Raw genomic sequence first — 14,019 nt, 5'->3', positions numbered from 1 at the left:
ACTGTCTGTAACTGTAACTGTCTGTAACTGTCTGTAACTGTATGTAACTATAACTGTCTGTAACTGCATGTAACTGTAACTGTCTGTTACTGTCTGTAACTGTATGTAACTGTCTGTAACTGTAACTGTCTGTAACTGTATGTAATTGTAACTGTCTGTAACTGTCTGTAACTGTAACTGTCTGTAACTGTCTGTAACTGTATGTAACTATAACTGTCTGTAACTGCATGTAACTGTAACTGTCTGTTACTGTCTGTAACTGTCTGTAACTGTCTGTAACTGTATGTAACGGTCTGTAACTGTCTGTAACTGTCTGTTATTATCTGTAACTGTTTGTAATTGTATGTAAGTGTATGTAAGTGTATTTAACTGTCTGTAACAGTCTGTAACTGTCTGTAACTGTCTGTAACTGTCTGTATCTGTCTGTAACTGTCTGTAACTGTCTGTAACTGTCTGTATCTGTCTGTAACTGTTTGTAACTGTATGTAACTGTCTGTAACAGTCTGTAACTGTCTGTAACTGTCTGTAACTGTATGTAACGGTCTGTAACTGTTTGTAACTGTATGTAACTGTCTGTAACTGTCTGTTACTGTCTGTAACTGTCTGTAACTGTATGTAACTGTCTGTAACTGTTTGTAACTGGATGTAACTGTCTGTAACTGTTTGTAACTGGATGTAACTGTCTGTAACTGTCTGTAACTATAACTGTATGTAACTAACTGTCTGTAACTGTATGTAACTGTCTGTAACTGTAACTGTCTGTAACTGTATGTAATTGTAACTGTCTGTAACTGTCTGTAACTGTAACTGTCTGTATCTGTCTTTAACTGTCTGTAACTGTCTGTTACTGTCTGTAACTGTCTGTAACTGTCTGTATCTGTTTGTGACTGTCTGTAACTGTCTGTGTCGGTTTGTGACTGTCTGTTACTGTCTGTAACTGTCTGTTACTGTCTGTTACTGTCTGTAACTGTCTGTAACTGTGTGTAACTGTCTGTAACTGTCTGTAACTGTCTGTAACTGTATGTAACGGTCTGTAACTGTCTGTAACTGTCTGTAACTGTCTGTTATTATCTGTAACTGTTTGTAACTGTATGTAAGTGTATGTAAGTGTATGTAACAGTCTGTAACTGTCTGTAACTGTCTGTAACTGTCTGTATCTGTCTGTAACTGTCTGTAACTGTCTGTAACTGTCTGTAACTGTATGTAACGGTCTGTAACTGTCTGTAACTGTCTGTTACTGTCTGTTATTATCTGTAACTGTTTGTTACTTTCTGTAACTGTATGTAACTGTCTGTAACTGTTTGTAACTGTATGTAACTGTCTGTAACTGTTTGTAACTGTATGTAACTGTCTGTTACTGTCTGTAACTGTCTGTATCTGTCTGTAACTGTCTGTAACTGTCTGTAACTGTCTGTTACTGTATGTAACTGTCTGTAACTGTATGTAACTGTCTATAACTGTAACTGTCAGTAACTGTATGTAACTGTCTGTAACTGTCTGTAACTGTCTATAACTGTCTGTAACTGTCTCTAACTCTCTGTTACTGTCTGTAACTGTCTGTTACTGTATGTAACTGTCTGTAACTGTATGTAACTGTCTATAACTGTAACTGTCTGTAACTGTATGTAACTGTCTGTAACTGTTTGTAACTGTATGTAACTGTCTGTAACTGTCTGTAACTGTCTGTAACTGTCTATATCTGTTTGTGACTGTCTGTAACTGTCTGTATCTGTCTGTAACTGTCTGTATCTGTTTGTGACTGTCTGTTACTGTATGTAACTGTCTGTAACTGTATGTAACTGTCTGTAACTGTCTGTAACTGTCTGTAACTGTAACTTTATGTAACTGTCTGTAACTGTCTGTTACTGTATGTAACTGTCTGTAAGTGTATTTAACTGTCTGTAACTGTATGTAACTGTCTGTAACTGTCTGTAACTGTGTGTAACTGTCTGTATCTGTCTGTAACTGTCTGTAACTGTCTGTTACTGTCTGTAACTGTTTGTAACTGTATGTAACTGTCTGTAACTGTCTGTATCTTTCTGTAACTGTCTGTAACTGTCTGTAACTGTCTGTATCTGTCTGTGACTGTCTGTAACTGTCTGTTACTGTCTGTTACTGTCTGTAACTGTCTGTAACTGTCTGTAACTGTATGTAACTGTCTGTTACTGTCTGTAACTGTCTGTTACTGTGTGTAACTGTCTGTAACTGTATGTAACTGTCTATAACTGTAACTGTCTGTAACTGTCTGTAACTGGATATACCTGTCTGTAACTGTCTGTAACTGTCTGTAACTGTAACTGTCTGTAACTGTCTGTGACTGTCTGTAACTGTCTGTAACTGTCTGTTACTGTCTGTGACTGTCTGTATCTGTCTGTAACTGTCTGTTACTGTCTGTAACTGTCTGTTACTGTGTGTAACTGTCTGTAATTGTATGTAACTGTCTATAACTGTAACTGTCTGTAACTGTATGTAACTGTAACTGTCTGTAACTGTAACTGTATGTAACTGTAACTGTGTGTAACTGTCTGTAACTGTATGTAATTGTAAATGTCTGTAACTGTCTGTAACTGTAACTGTCTGTAACTGTCTGTTACTGTCTGTAACTGTATGTAACTGTCTGTAACTGTCTGTAACTGTCTGTAACTGGATGTACCTGTCTGTAACTGTCTGTAACTGTCTGTAACTGTAACTGTCTGTAACTGTCTGTAACTGTCTGTGACTGTCTGTAACTGTCTGTAACTGTCAGTAACTGTATGTAACTGTCTGTAACTGTCTGTAACTGTCTATAACTGTCTGTATCTGTCTGTAACTCTCTGTTACTGTCTGTAACTGTCTGTTACTGTATGTAACTGTCTGTAACTGTATGTAACTGTCTATAACTGTAACTGTCTGTAACTGTATGTAACTGTCTGTAACTGTTTGTAACTGTATGTAACTGTCTGTAACTGTCTGTTACTGTCTGTAACTGTCTGTTACTGTATGTAACTGTCTGTAACTGTATGTAACTGTCTATAACTTTAACTGTCTGTAACTGTATGTAACTGTCTGTTACTGTATGTAACTGTCTGTAACTGTATGTAACTGTCTGTAACTGTAACTGTCTGTAACTGTATGTAACTGTCTGTAACTGTTTGTAACTGTATGTAACTGTCTGTAACTGTCTGTAACTGTATGTACCTCTCTGTAACTGTCTGTAACAGTCTGTAACTGTCTGTAACTGTCTGTGACTGTCTGTAACTGTCTGTTACTGTCTGTAACTGTCTGTTACTGTATGTAACTGTATGTAACTGTATGTAACTGTCTATAACTGTAACTGTCTGTAACTGTCTGTAACTGTCTGTAACTGTCTGTAACTGTCTGTTACTGTCTGTAACTGTCTGTTACTGTATGTAACTGTATGTAACTGTATGTAACTGTCTATAACTGTAACTGTCTGTAACTGTCTGTAACTGTCTGTAACTGTCTGTAACTGTCTGTAACGGTCTGTAACTGTAACTGTCTGTAACTGTCTGTAACTGTATGTAACTGTAACTGTCTGTAACTGTAACTGTCTGTAACTGTATGTAACTGTAACTTTAACTGTCTGTAACTGTCTGTAACGGTCTATAACTGTAACTGTCTGTAACTGTCTGTAACTGTCTGTAACTGTCTGTAACTGTCTGTAACGGTCTGTAACTGTAACTGTCTGTAACTGTCTGTAACTGTATGTAACTGTAACTGTCTGTAACTGTAACTGTCTGTAACTGTATGTAACTGTAACTTTAACTGTCTGTAACTGTCTGTAACTGTCTGTAACTGGATGTAACTGTCTGTAACTGTATGTAACTGTAACTGTCTGTAACTGTATGTAACTGTAACTGTCTGTAACTGTCTGTAACTGTAACTGTGTGTAACTGTCTATAACTGTATGTAACATGTAACTGTCTGTAACTGTATGTAACTGTAACTGATGTAACTGTCTGTTACTGTCTGTAACTGTCTGTAACTGTCTGTAACTGTCTGTATCTGTTTGTGACTGTCTGTAACTGTCTGTAACTGTCTGTATCTGTCTGTAACTGTCTGTATCTGTTTGTGACTGTCTGTTACTGTATGTAACTGTCTGTAACTGTATGTAACTGTCTGTAACTGTAACTTTATGTAACTGTCTGTAACTGTCTGTTACTGTATGTAACTGTCTGTAACTGTATGTAACTGTCTGTAACTGTAACTGTATGTAACTGTCTGTAACTGTAACTGTATGTAACTGTCCGTAACTGTCTGTAACTGTGTGTAACTGTCTGTAACAGTCTGTAACTGTCTGTAACTGTCTGTAACTGTCTGTATCTGTCTGTAACTGTCTGTAACTGTCTGTTACTGTCTGTAACTGTTTGTAACTGTATGTAACTGTCTGTAACTGTCTGTATCTTTCTGTAACTGTCTGTAACTGTCTATAACTGTAACTGTCTGTAACTGGATGTACCTGTCTGTAACTGTCTGTAACTGTCTGTAACTGTAACTGTCTGTAACTGTCTGTGACTGTCTGTAACTGTCTGTAACTGTCTGTTACTGTCTGTAACTGTCTGTTACTGTCTGTAACTGTCTGTTACTGTATGTAACTGTCTGTAACTGTATGTAACTGTCTATAACTGTAACTGTCTGTAACTGTATGTAACTGTCTGTAACTGTCTGTAACTGTATGTAACTGTCTGTAACTGTTTGTAACTGGATGTAACTGTCTGTAACTGTCTTTAACTGTCTGTAACTGTAACTGTCTGTAACTGTCTGTAACTGTATGTAACTGTAACTGTCTGTAACTGTATGTAACTGTCTGTAACTGTAACTGTCTGTAACTGTATGTAATTGTAACTGTCTGTAACTGTCTGTAACTGTAACTGTCTGTAACTGTCTGTAACTGTATGTAACTATAACTGTCTGTAACTGCATGTAACTGTAACTGTCTGTTACTGTCTGTAACTGTATGTAACTGTCTGTAACTGTAACTGTCTGTAACTGTATGTAATTGTAACTGTCTGTAACTGTCTGTAACTGTAACTGTCTGTAACTGTCTGTAACTGTATGTAACTATAACTGTCTGTAACTGCATGTAACTGTAACTGTCTGTTACTGTCTGTAACTGTCTGTAACTGTCTGTAACTGTATGTAACGGTCTGTAACTGTCTGTAACTGTCTGTTATTATCTGTAACTGTTTGTAATTGTATGTAAGTGTATGTAAGTGTATTTAACTGTCTGTAACAGTCTGTAACTGTCTGTAACTGTCTGTAACTGTCTGTATCTGTCTGTAACTGTCTGTAACTGTCTGTAACTGTCTGTATCTGTCTGTAACTGTTTGTAACTGTATGTAACTGTCTGTAACAGTCTGTAACTGTCTGTAACTGTCTGTAACTGTATGTAACGGTCTGTAACTGTTTGTAACTGTATGTAACTGTCTGTAACTGTCTGTTACTGTCTGTAACTGTATGTAACTGTCTGCAACTGTTTGTAACTGTAGGTAACTGTTTGTAACTGTCTGTTACTGTCTGTAACTGTATGTAACTGTCTGTAACTGTTTGTAACTGTATGTAACTGTCTGTAACTGTTTGTAACTGTATGAAACTGTCTGTAACTGTCTGTAACTGTCTGTAACTGTATGTAACTGTCTGTAACTGTCTGTAACGGTCTGTAACTGTCTGTATCTTTCTGTAACTGTCTGTAACTGTCTGTAACTGTCTGTAACTGTCTGTAACTGTCTGTTACTGTCTGTAACTGTCTGTAACTGTCTGTATCTGTCTGTAACTGTCTGTTACTGTCTGTAACTGTCTCTAGCTGTCTGTAACTGTCTGTAACTGTATGTAACTGTATGTAACTGTCTATAACTGTAACTGTCTGTAACTGTATGTAACTGTCTGTAACTGTCTGTAACTGTCTGTAACTGTCTGTTACTGTCTGTAACTGTCTGTTACTGTATGTAACTGTCTATAACTGTAACTGTCTGTAACTGTATGTAACTGTCTGTAACTGTTTGTAACTGTATGTAACTGTCTGTAACTGTTTGTAACTGTATATAACTGTCTGTAACTGTCTGTAACTGGATGTACCTGTCTGTAACTGTCTGTAACTGTCTGTAACCGTATCTGTCTGTAACTGTCTGTAACTGTCTGTGACTGTCTGTAACTGTCTGTAACTGTCTGTTACTGTCTGTAACTGTCTGTATCTGTCTGTAACTGTCTGTTACTGTCTGTAACTGTATGTAACTGTCTATAACTTTAACTGTCTGTAACTGTATGTAACTGTAACTGTCTGTAACTGTAACTGTCTGTAACTGTATGTAATTGTAAATGTCTGTAACTGTATGTAACTGTAACTGTCTGTAACTGTCTGGTACTTTCTGTAACTGTATGTAACTGTCTGTAACTGTTTGTAACTGTATGTAACTGTCTGTAACTGTTTGTAACTGTATGTAACTGTCTGTAACTGTCTGCAACTGTCTGTAACTGTCTGTAACTGTCTGTAACCGTCTGTGACTGTCTGTGACTGTCTGTAACTGTCTGTTACTGTCTGTAACTGTCTGTATCTGTCTGTAACTGTCTGTTACTGTCTGTAACTGTCTGTTACTGTATGTAACTGTCTGTAACTGTATATAACTGTCTATAACTGTAACTGTCTGTAACTGTATGTAACTGTCTGTAACTGTCTGTATCTGTCTGTAACTGTCTGTTACTGTCTGTAACTGTCTGTTACTGTATGTAACTGTCTGTAACTGTATGTAACTGTCTATAACTGTAACTGTCTGTAACTGTATGTAACTGTTTGTAACTGTTTGTAACTGTATGTAACTGTCTGTAACTGTCTGTAACTTGATGTACCTGTCTGTAACTGTCTGTAACTGTCTGTAACTGTCTGTAACTGTCTGTAACTGTAACTGTCTGTAACTGTCTGTGACTGTCTGTAACTGTCTGTAACTGCCTGTTACTGTCTGTAACTGTCTGTATCTGTCTGTAACTGTCTGTTACTGTCTGTAACTGTCTGTTACTGTATGTAACTGTCTGTAACTGTATGTAACTGTATGTAACTGTCTATAACTGTAACTGTCTGTAACTGTATGTAACTGTAACTGTCTGTAACTGTAACTGTCTGTAACTGTATGTAACTGTAACTGTGTGTAACTGTCTGTAACTGTATGTAATTGTAAATGTCTGTAACTGTCTGTAACTGTAACTGTCTGTAACTGTCTGTTACTGTCTGTAACTGTATGTAACTGTCTGTAACTGTTTGTAACTGTATGTAACTGTCTGTAACTGTTTGTAACTGTATGTAACTGTCTGTAACTGTCTGTAACTGGATGTACCTGTCTGTAACTGTCTGTAACTGTCTGTAACTGTAACTGTCTGTAACTGTCTGTTACTGTCTGTAACTGTCTGTATCTGTCTGTAACTGTCTGCTACTGTCTGTAACTGTCTGTAACTGTATGTAACTGTCTGTAACTGTTTGTAACTGGATGTAACTGTCTGTAACTGTTTGTAACTGGATGTAACTGTCTGTAACTGTCTGTAACTGTAACTGTATGTAACTAACTGTCTGTAACTGTATGTAACTGTCTGTAACTGTAACTGTCTGTAACTGTATGTAATTGTAACTGTCTGTAACTGTCTGTAACTGTAACTGTCTGTATCTGTCTGTAACTGTCTGTAACTGTCTGTTACTGTCTGTAACTGTCTGTAACTGTCTGTATCTGTTGGTGACTGTCTGTAACTGTCTGTATCTGTCTGTAACTGTCTGTATCTGTTTGTGACTGTCTGTTACTGTCTGTAACTGTCTGTTACTGTCTGTAACTGTCTGTATCTGTGTGTAACTGTCTGTTACTGTCTGTAACTGTCTGCTACTGTATGTAACTGTCTAACTGTATGTAACTGTCTGTAACTGTAACTGTATGTAACTGTCTGTAACTGTGTGTAACTGTCTGTAACTGTCTGTAACTGTCTGTAACTGTATGTAACGGTCTGTAACTGTCTGTAACTGTCTGTAACTGTCTGTTATTATCTGTAACTGTTTGTAACTGTATGTAAGTGTATGTAAGTGTATGTAACAGTCTGTAACTGTCTGTAACTGTCTGTAACTGTCTGTATCTGTCTGTAACTGTCTGTAACTGTCTGTAACTGTCTGTTACTGTCTGTTATTATCTGTAACTGTTTGTTACTTTCTGTAACTGTATGTAACTGTCTGTAACTGTTTGTAACTGTATGTAACTGTCTGTAACTGTTTGTAACTGTATGTAACTGTCTGTAACTGTCTGCAACTGTCTGTAACTGTCTGTAACTGTCTGTAACCGTCTGTGACTGTCTGTGACTGTCTGTAACTGTCTGTTACTGTCTGTAACTTTCTGTATCTGTCTGTAACTGTCTGTTACTGTCTGTAACTGTCTGTTACTGTATGTAACTGTCTGTAACTGTATATAACTGTCTATAACTGTAACTGTCTGTAACTGTATGTAACTGTCTGTAACTGTCTGTATCTGTCTGTAACTGTCTGTTACTGTCTGTAACTGTCTGTTACTGTATGTAACTGTCTGTAACTGTATGTAACTGTCTATAACTGTAACTGTCTGTAACTGTATGTAACTGTTTGTAACTGTTTGTAACTGTATGTAACTGTCTGTAACTGTCTGTAACTTGATGTACCTGTCTGTAACTGTCTGTAACTGTCTGTAACTGTCTGTAACTGTAACTGTCTGTAACTGTCTGTGACTGTCTGTAACTGTCTGTAACTGTCTGTTACTGTCTGTAACTGTCTGTATCTGTCTGTAACTGTCTGTTACTGTCTGTAACTGTCTGTTACTGTATGTAACTGTCTGTAACTGTATGTAACTGTATGTAACTGTCTATAACTGTAACTGTCTGTAACTGTATGTAACTGTAACTGTCTGTAACTGTAACTGTCTGTAACTGTATGTAACTGTAACTGTGTGTAACTGTCTGTAACTGTATGTAATTGTAAATGTCTGTAACTGTCTGTAACTGTAACTGTCTGTAACTGTCTGTTACTGTCTGTAACTGTATGTAACTGTCTGTAACTGTTTGTAACTGTATGTAACTGTCTGTAACTGTTTGTAACTGTATGTAACTGTCTGTAACTGTCTGTAACTGGATGTACCTGTCTGTAACTGTCTGTAACTGTCTGTAACTGTAACTGTCTGTAACTGTCTGTTACTGTCTGTAACTGTCTGTATCTGTCTGTAACTGTCTGTTACTGTCTGTAACTGTCTGTAACTGTATGTAACTGTCTGTAACTGTTTGTAACTGGATGTAACTGTCTGTAACTGTTTGTAACTGGATGTAACTGTCTGTAACTGTCTGTAACTGTAACTGTATGTAACTAACTGTCTGTAACTGTATGTAACTGTCTGTAACTGTAACTGTCTGTAACTGTATGTAATTGTAACTGTCTGTAACTGTCTGTAACTGTAACTGTCTGTATCTGTCTGTAACTGTCTGTAACTGTCTGTTACTGTCTGTAACTGTCTGTAACTGTCTGCATCTGTTTGTGACTGTCTGTAACTGTCTGTATCTGTCTGTAACTGTCTGTATCTGTTTGTGACTGTCTGTTACTGTCTGTAACTGTCTGTTAATGTCTGTTACTGTCTGTAACTGTCTGTATCTGTGTGTAACTGTCTGTTACTGTCTGTAACTGTCTGCTACTGTATGTAACTGTCTGTAACTGTATGTAACTGTCTGTAACTGTAACTGTATGTAACTGTTTGTAACTGTGTGTAACTGTCTGTAACTGTCTGTAACTGTCTGTAACTGTATGTAACGGTCTGTAACTGTCTGTAACTGTCTGTAACTGTCTGTTATTATCTGTAACTGTTTGTAACTGTATGTAAGTGTATGTAAGTGTATGTAACAGTCTGTAACTGTCTGTAACTGTCTGTAACTGTCTGTATCTGTCTGTAACTGTCTGTAACTGTCTGTAACTGTCTGTAACTGTATGTAACGGTCTGTAACTGTCTGTAACTGTCTGTTACTGTCTGTTATTATCTGTAACTGTTTGTAACTGTATGTAAGTGTATGTAAGTGTATGTAACAGTCTGTAACTGTCTGTAACTGTCTGTAACTGTATGTAACTGTCTGTAACTGTTTGTAACTGTATGTAACTGTCTGTAACTGTCTGTTACTGTCTGTAACTGTATGTAACTGTCTGTAACTGTTTGTAACTGTATGTAACTGTCTGTAACTGTTTGTAACTGTATGAAACTGTCTGTAACTGTCTGTAACTGTCTGTAACTGTATGTAACTGTCTGTAACTGTCTGTAACGGTCTGTAACTGTCTGTAACTGTCTGTAACTGTCTGTAACTGTCTGTAACTGTCTGTAACTGTCTGTATCCGTCTGTAACTGTCTGTTACTGTCTGTAACTGTCTGTAACTGTCTGTAACTGTCTATAACTGTATCTGTTTGTGACTGTTTGTGACTGTATGTAACTGTCTGTAACTGTCTGTTACTGTCTGTAACTGTCTGTTACTGTATGTAACTGTCTGTAACTGTATGTAACTGTCTATAACTGTAACTGTCTGTAACTGTCTGTAACTGTCTGTAACTGTCTGTAAATGTAACTGTCTGTAAATGTAACTGTCTGTAACTGTCTGTAACTGTATGTAACTGTAACTGTCTGCAACTGTATGTAACTGTAACTGTCTGTAACTGTATGTAACTGTAACTGTGTGTAACTGTCTGTAACTGTATGTAACTGTAACTGTCTGTAACTGTCTGTAACTGTATGTAACTGTAACTGTCTGTAACTGTCTGTAACTGTATGTAACTGTAACTGTCTGTAACTGTATGTAACTGTAACTGTCTGTATCCGTCTGTAACTGTCTGTAACTGTCTGTTACTGTCTGTAACTGTCTGTATCTGTTTGTGACTGTCTGTAACTGTCTGTAACTGTCTGTATCTGTCTGTAACTGTCTGTATCTGTTTGTGACTGTCTGTTACTGTCTGTAACTGTCTGTTACTGTCTGTTACTGTCTGTAACTGTCTGTATCTGTGTGTAACTGTCTGTAACTGTCTGTTACTGTATGTAACTGTCTGTAACTGTATGTAACTGTCTGTAACTGTAACTGTCTGTAACTGTCTGTAACTGTAACTGTCTGTAACTGTCTGTAACTGTATGTAACTGTAACTGTCTGTAACTGTGTGTAACTGTCTGTAACTGTCAGTATCTATCTGTAACTGTCTGTAACTGTCTGTTACTGTCTGTAACTGTCTGTATCTGTCTGTAACTGTCTGTATATGTTTGTGACTGTCTGTAACTGTCTGTAACTGTCTGTAACTGTCTGTAACTGTCTGTAACTGTCTGTAACTTTCTGTAACTGCACTAAAACCAAATCATATTGGCCAGAATGAAGCCCCTTCCTTTCTTTTTGGGCTAAGCCCCAGATGTTTAGAACGTCTGGTTCCACCTCTGGCTCCGCCTCTGGCTAACGCTAAGCATTAAGTATCGCTTAACTTCTAACTTATCATTAACAAAAGTGGAAATAAAGTGCGTTTACTTAAAGGCGGTATGGACGATTTTTCGGCGATTTGAAAACGCAGGCGGAAGTGCGCATGCCACTCCCCCGTGCACATGCCACTCCCCCGTGCACATGCCACTCCCCCGTGCTCATGTCACTCCCCGTGCTAATGCCACTCCCCCATGCACATGCCACTCCCCCGTGCACATGCCACTCCCCCGTGCACATGCCACTCCCCCGTGCTCATGTCAATCCCCCGTGCACATGCCACTCCCCCGTGCTCATGCCACTCCCCCGTGCTCATGCCACTCCCCCGTGCTCATGCCACTCCCCCGTGCACATGCCACTCCCCCGTGCTCATGCCACTCCCCCGTGCGCATGCCACTCCCCCGTGCGCATGCCACTCCCCCGTGCGCATGCCACTCCCCCGTGCACATGCCACTCCCCCGTGCACATGCCACTCCCCCGTGCTCATGCCACTCCCCCGTGCACATGCCACTCCCCCGTGCACATGCCACTCCCCCGTGTGGACTGATACAACACACACGTGCGTTTGTTTATTAGCGCAACGGAGCGCATCGCATCTCTCGTCTCCCGTAGATTTCTGTCCACTTCTGCGTCAGCTCGAACTGCCTTTCTCCGTCTTCATTCTGTCCCGTACACTGAGGGAACTATATTATGATAGATCCATGCGCTTAGGCACGCGGAAACGTGGGGACGAGCCTGACGCGGCTGCAGGTGAGCGATAGGTGCGTTTTATGATTGACACGTGGCAGGACTAATGATTTATCCACGCCACGAGGAAATATGATAAAAAAAAATTGTCGAAAAAAATCGTCCATACCACCTTTAATTAATTCAGTTGTAAATGTGTATTTAAAATATGTATCCGCACAGTCAATGTAAAAAATGTCTATTTTGGACATTTAAAAAAAAAAAAAACACGGTCATGTCAAATAGCGCCCCCTATAATTTGTACCACCAACCGCCACTGCGTCTAACCCTTGTGCGTGGGTCAAAAACACTTTGTTTACTCTATATTTTAGATTGTGCTCTCAGTGGTGAAGAGAGAAGAGAAACTATAAGAACAAGGTTTACCACACATTTTGTACATCGTGCTGCTATTGTTGAATATCATCATGTCGGGCAGTGTTCTGCCTGAACGCGTTCATTGAACGAAAGTTCATGAATGCATTCATAATTGTGGTGAACGTGAACTGAACGCACTGTATTACTGCTGAAGAACGATACTGTGAACGCGTTCATTCTGGTGTCTGTGAACGGCAAATTCGTTCTTTTTATTTTCGTTCAATAAAGAGTCAGAATTCTAGAGACTTCCAGGCGAAAAACACCGTTAAGTTTCCCAAAAAGAGCCTGTGTCTGGAAAGTGTGAGCGCTCCAGTTGTAGAGGCCATAGATCGCGCAGACGGACAGATTTTGCGTGTCGCACCGCACTGCGCATGTGCATCAAAACAAAAAGCAGCACGGACGCGACAGCAACAGAGCAGCAACGATCGCCCTGCTACGAGCAGTTACGTGAGTTTTATGATAAGGTCGTGAGGATGTAACAATCCAACATTTCTGTGCAAACTTTGCCCAGCAAGTTTTCCCTCATGTTTTTGAGAATATTCTGTGGGGCTGAAGCTGCAACTGCTGCTAGTGTGGTGCTGAATGGACAGCAACACATGTGGAAGTCTGTCTTCAATGTGAATGTAAATCCTGGATAAGAATTCAAAATTGGATATGAAGATGAAATCTGACACATAGTTTCAGTAATGAACTAATACAATAATTGCTGCTGTGGTTGTATTTGGGCTGTGGAAATAATTTAGGAAAATGCATTATAAAATTGCATAATATTGAAAAAAAGAACTGAACCAATTCATTTTTTGGAGCTGTGAACTTAGTTCAAAATGTTGAATTATGAACTATGAACTGAACTAGTTCCTGTAGAAAGTGAACTTTCCCAACACTGGTGTCGTGTATATAATGACTGAACATAGTTATGGATCCTGAGCCTCCCCTAACATGCTGCTGCTGCCATAAGGTCCTGCTGCATTCTAGTAACAGACGATTCACAGTGTGGAATCTGATATTTTACACTCTGAATATTTAAAAACACAACGACTGAAGTTAAGACTAATAACTCATTTTTTTCAGGGTTAAAAATTTGCCAGTATTTAAAATTCAACATCTAATAACACAAATGATCGTCCAGACTAGAACTATCTAGAACTTGAACGTGAAGCTTCGTGAAGCAGTTTCTCGATGTGGCCACTAGAGAGCGTTGCATACTCACGAGTAAAGGAGACATAGGTTAAGGTCCAAAGATAACACACTTTTATGTGTTTGATAACCTCCTATGACCCAACAAAACTCCAACAAATGTGAAGATAAATGTTTGTTTTTAATTTAATTTAGACCAAACTACCATTTTTTTTAACAACATGCCACTAGCACAACAACACAAACATTGGATTGGATCACCATTTGACACTTTTTCACACTTTTGTAATTTGTTACACCTTTGTACTATT

General features: G+C 38.6%; 1 protein-coding gene across 1 annotated transcript in view; it reads right to left on the bottom strand.

The window, feature by feature from the left end:
- The window catches only part of fam20cl (family with sequence similarity 20 member C, like), a 204,368-nt gene that overhangs the window by 174,944 nt on the left and 15,405 nt on the right, over nucleotides 1-14,019 (bottom strand). The gene's annotated exons all lie outside the window — the stretch shown is intronic.

The sequence above is a fragment of the Eucyclogobius newberryi genome, unplaced genomic scaffold (genome assembly GCF_026437365.1).
Source record: "Eucyclogobius newberryi isolate DKJ021-1_F unplaced genomic scaffold, fEucNew1.0.hap1 SCAF_13, whole genome shotgun sequence".
NCBI classification, from domain to species: domain Eukaryota; kingdom Metazoa; phylum Chordata; class Actinopteri; order Gobiiformes; family Gobiidae; genus Eucyclogobius; species Eucyclogobius newberryi.
This window is presented reverse-complemented; position numbering and strand designations above follow the sequence as displayed.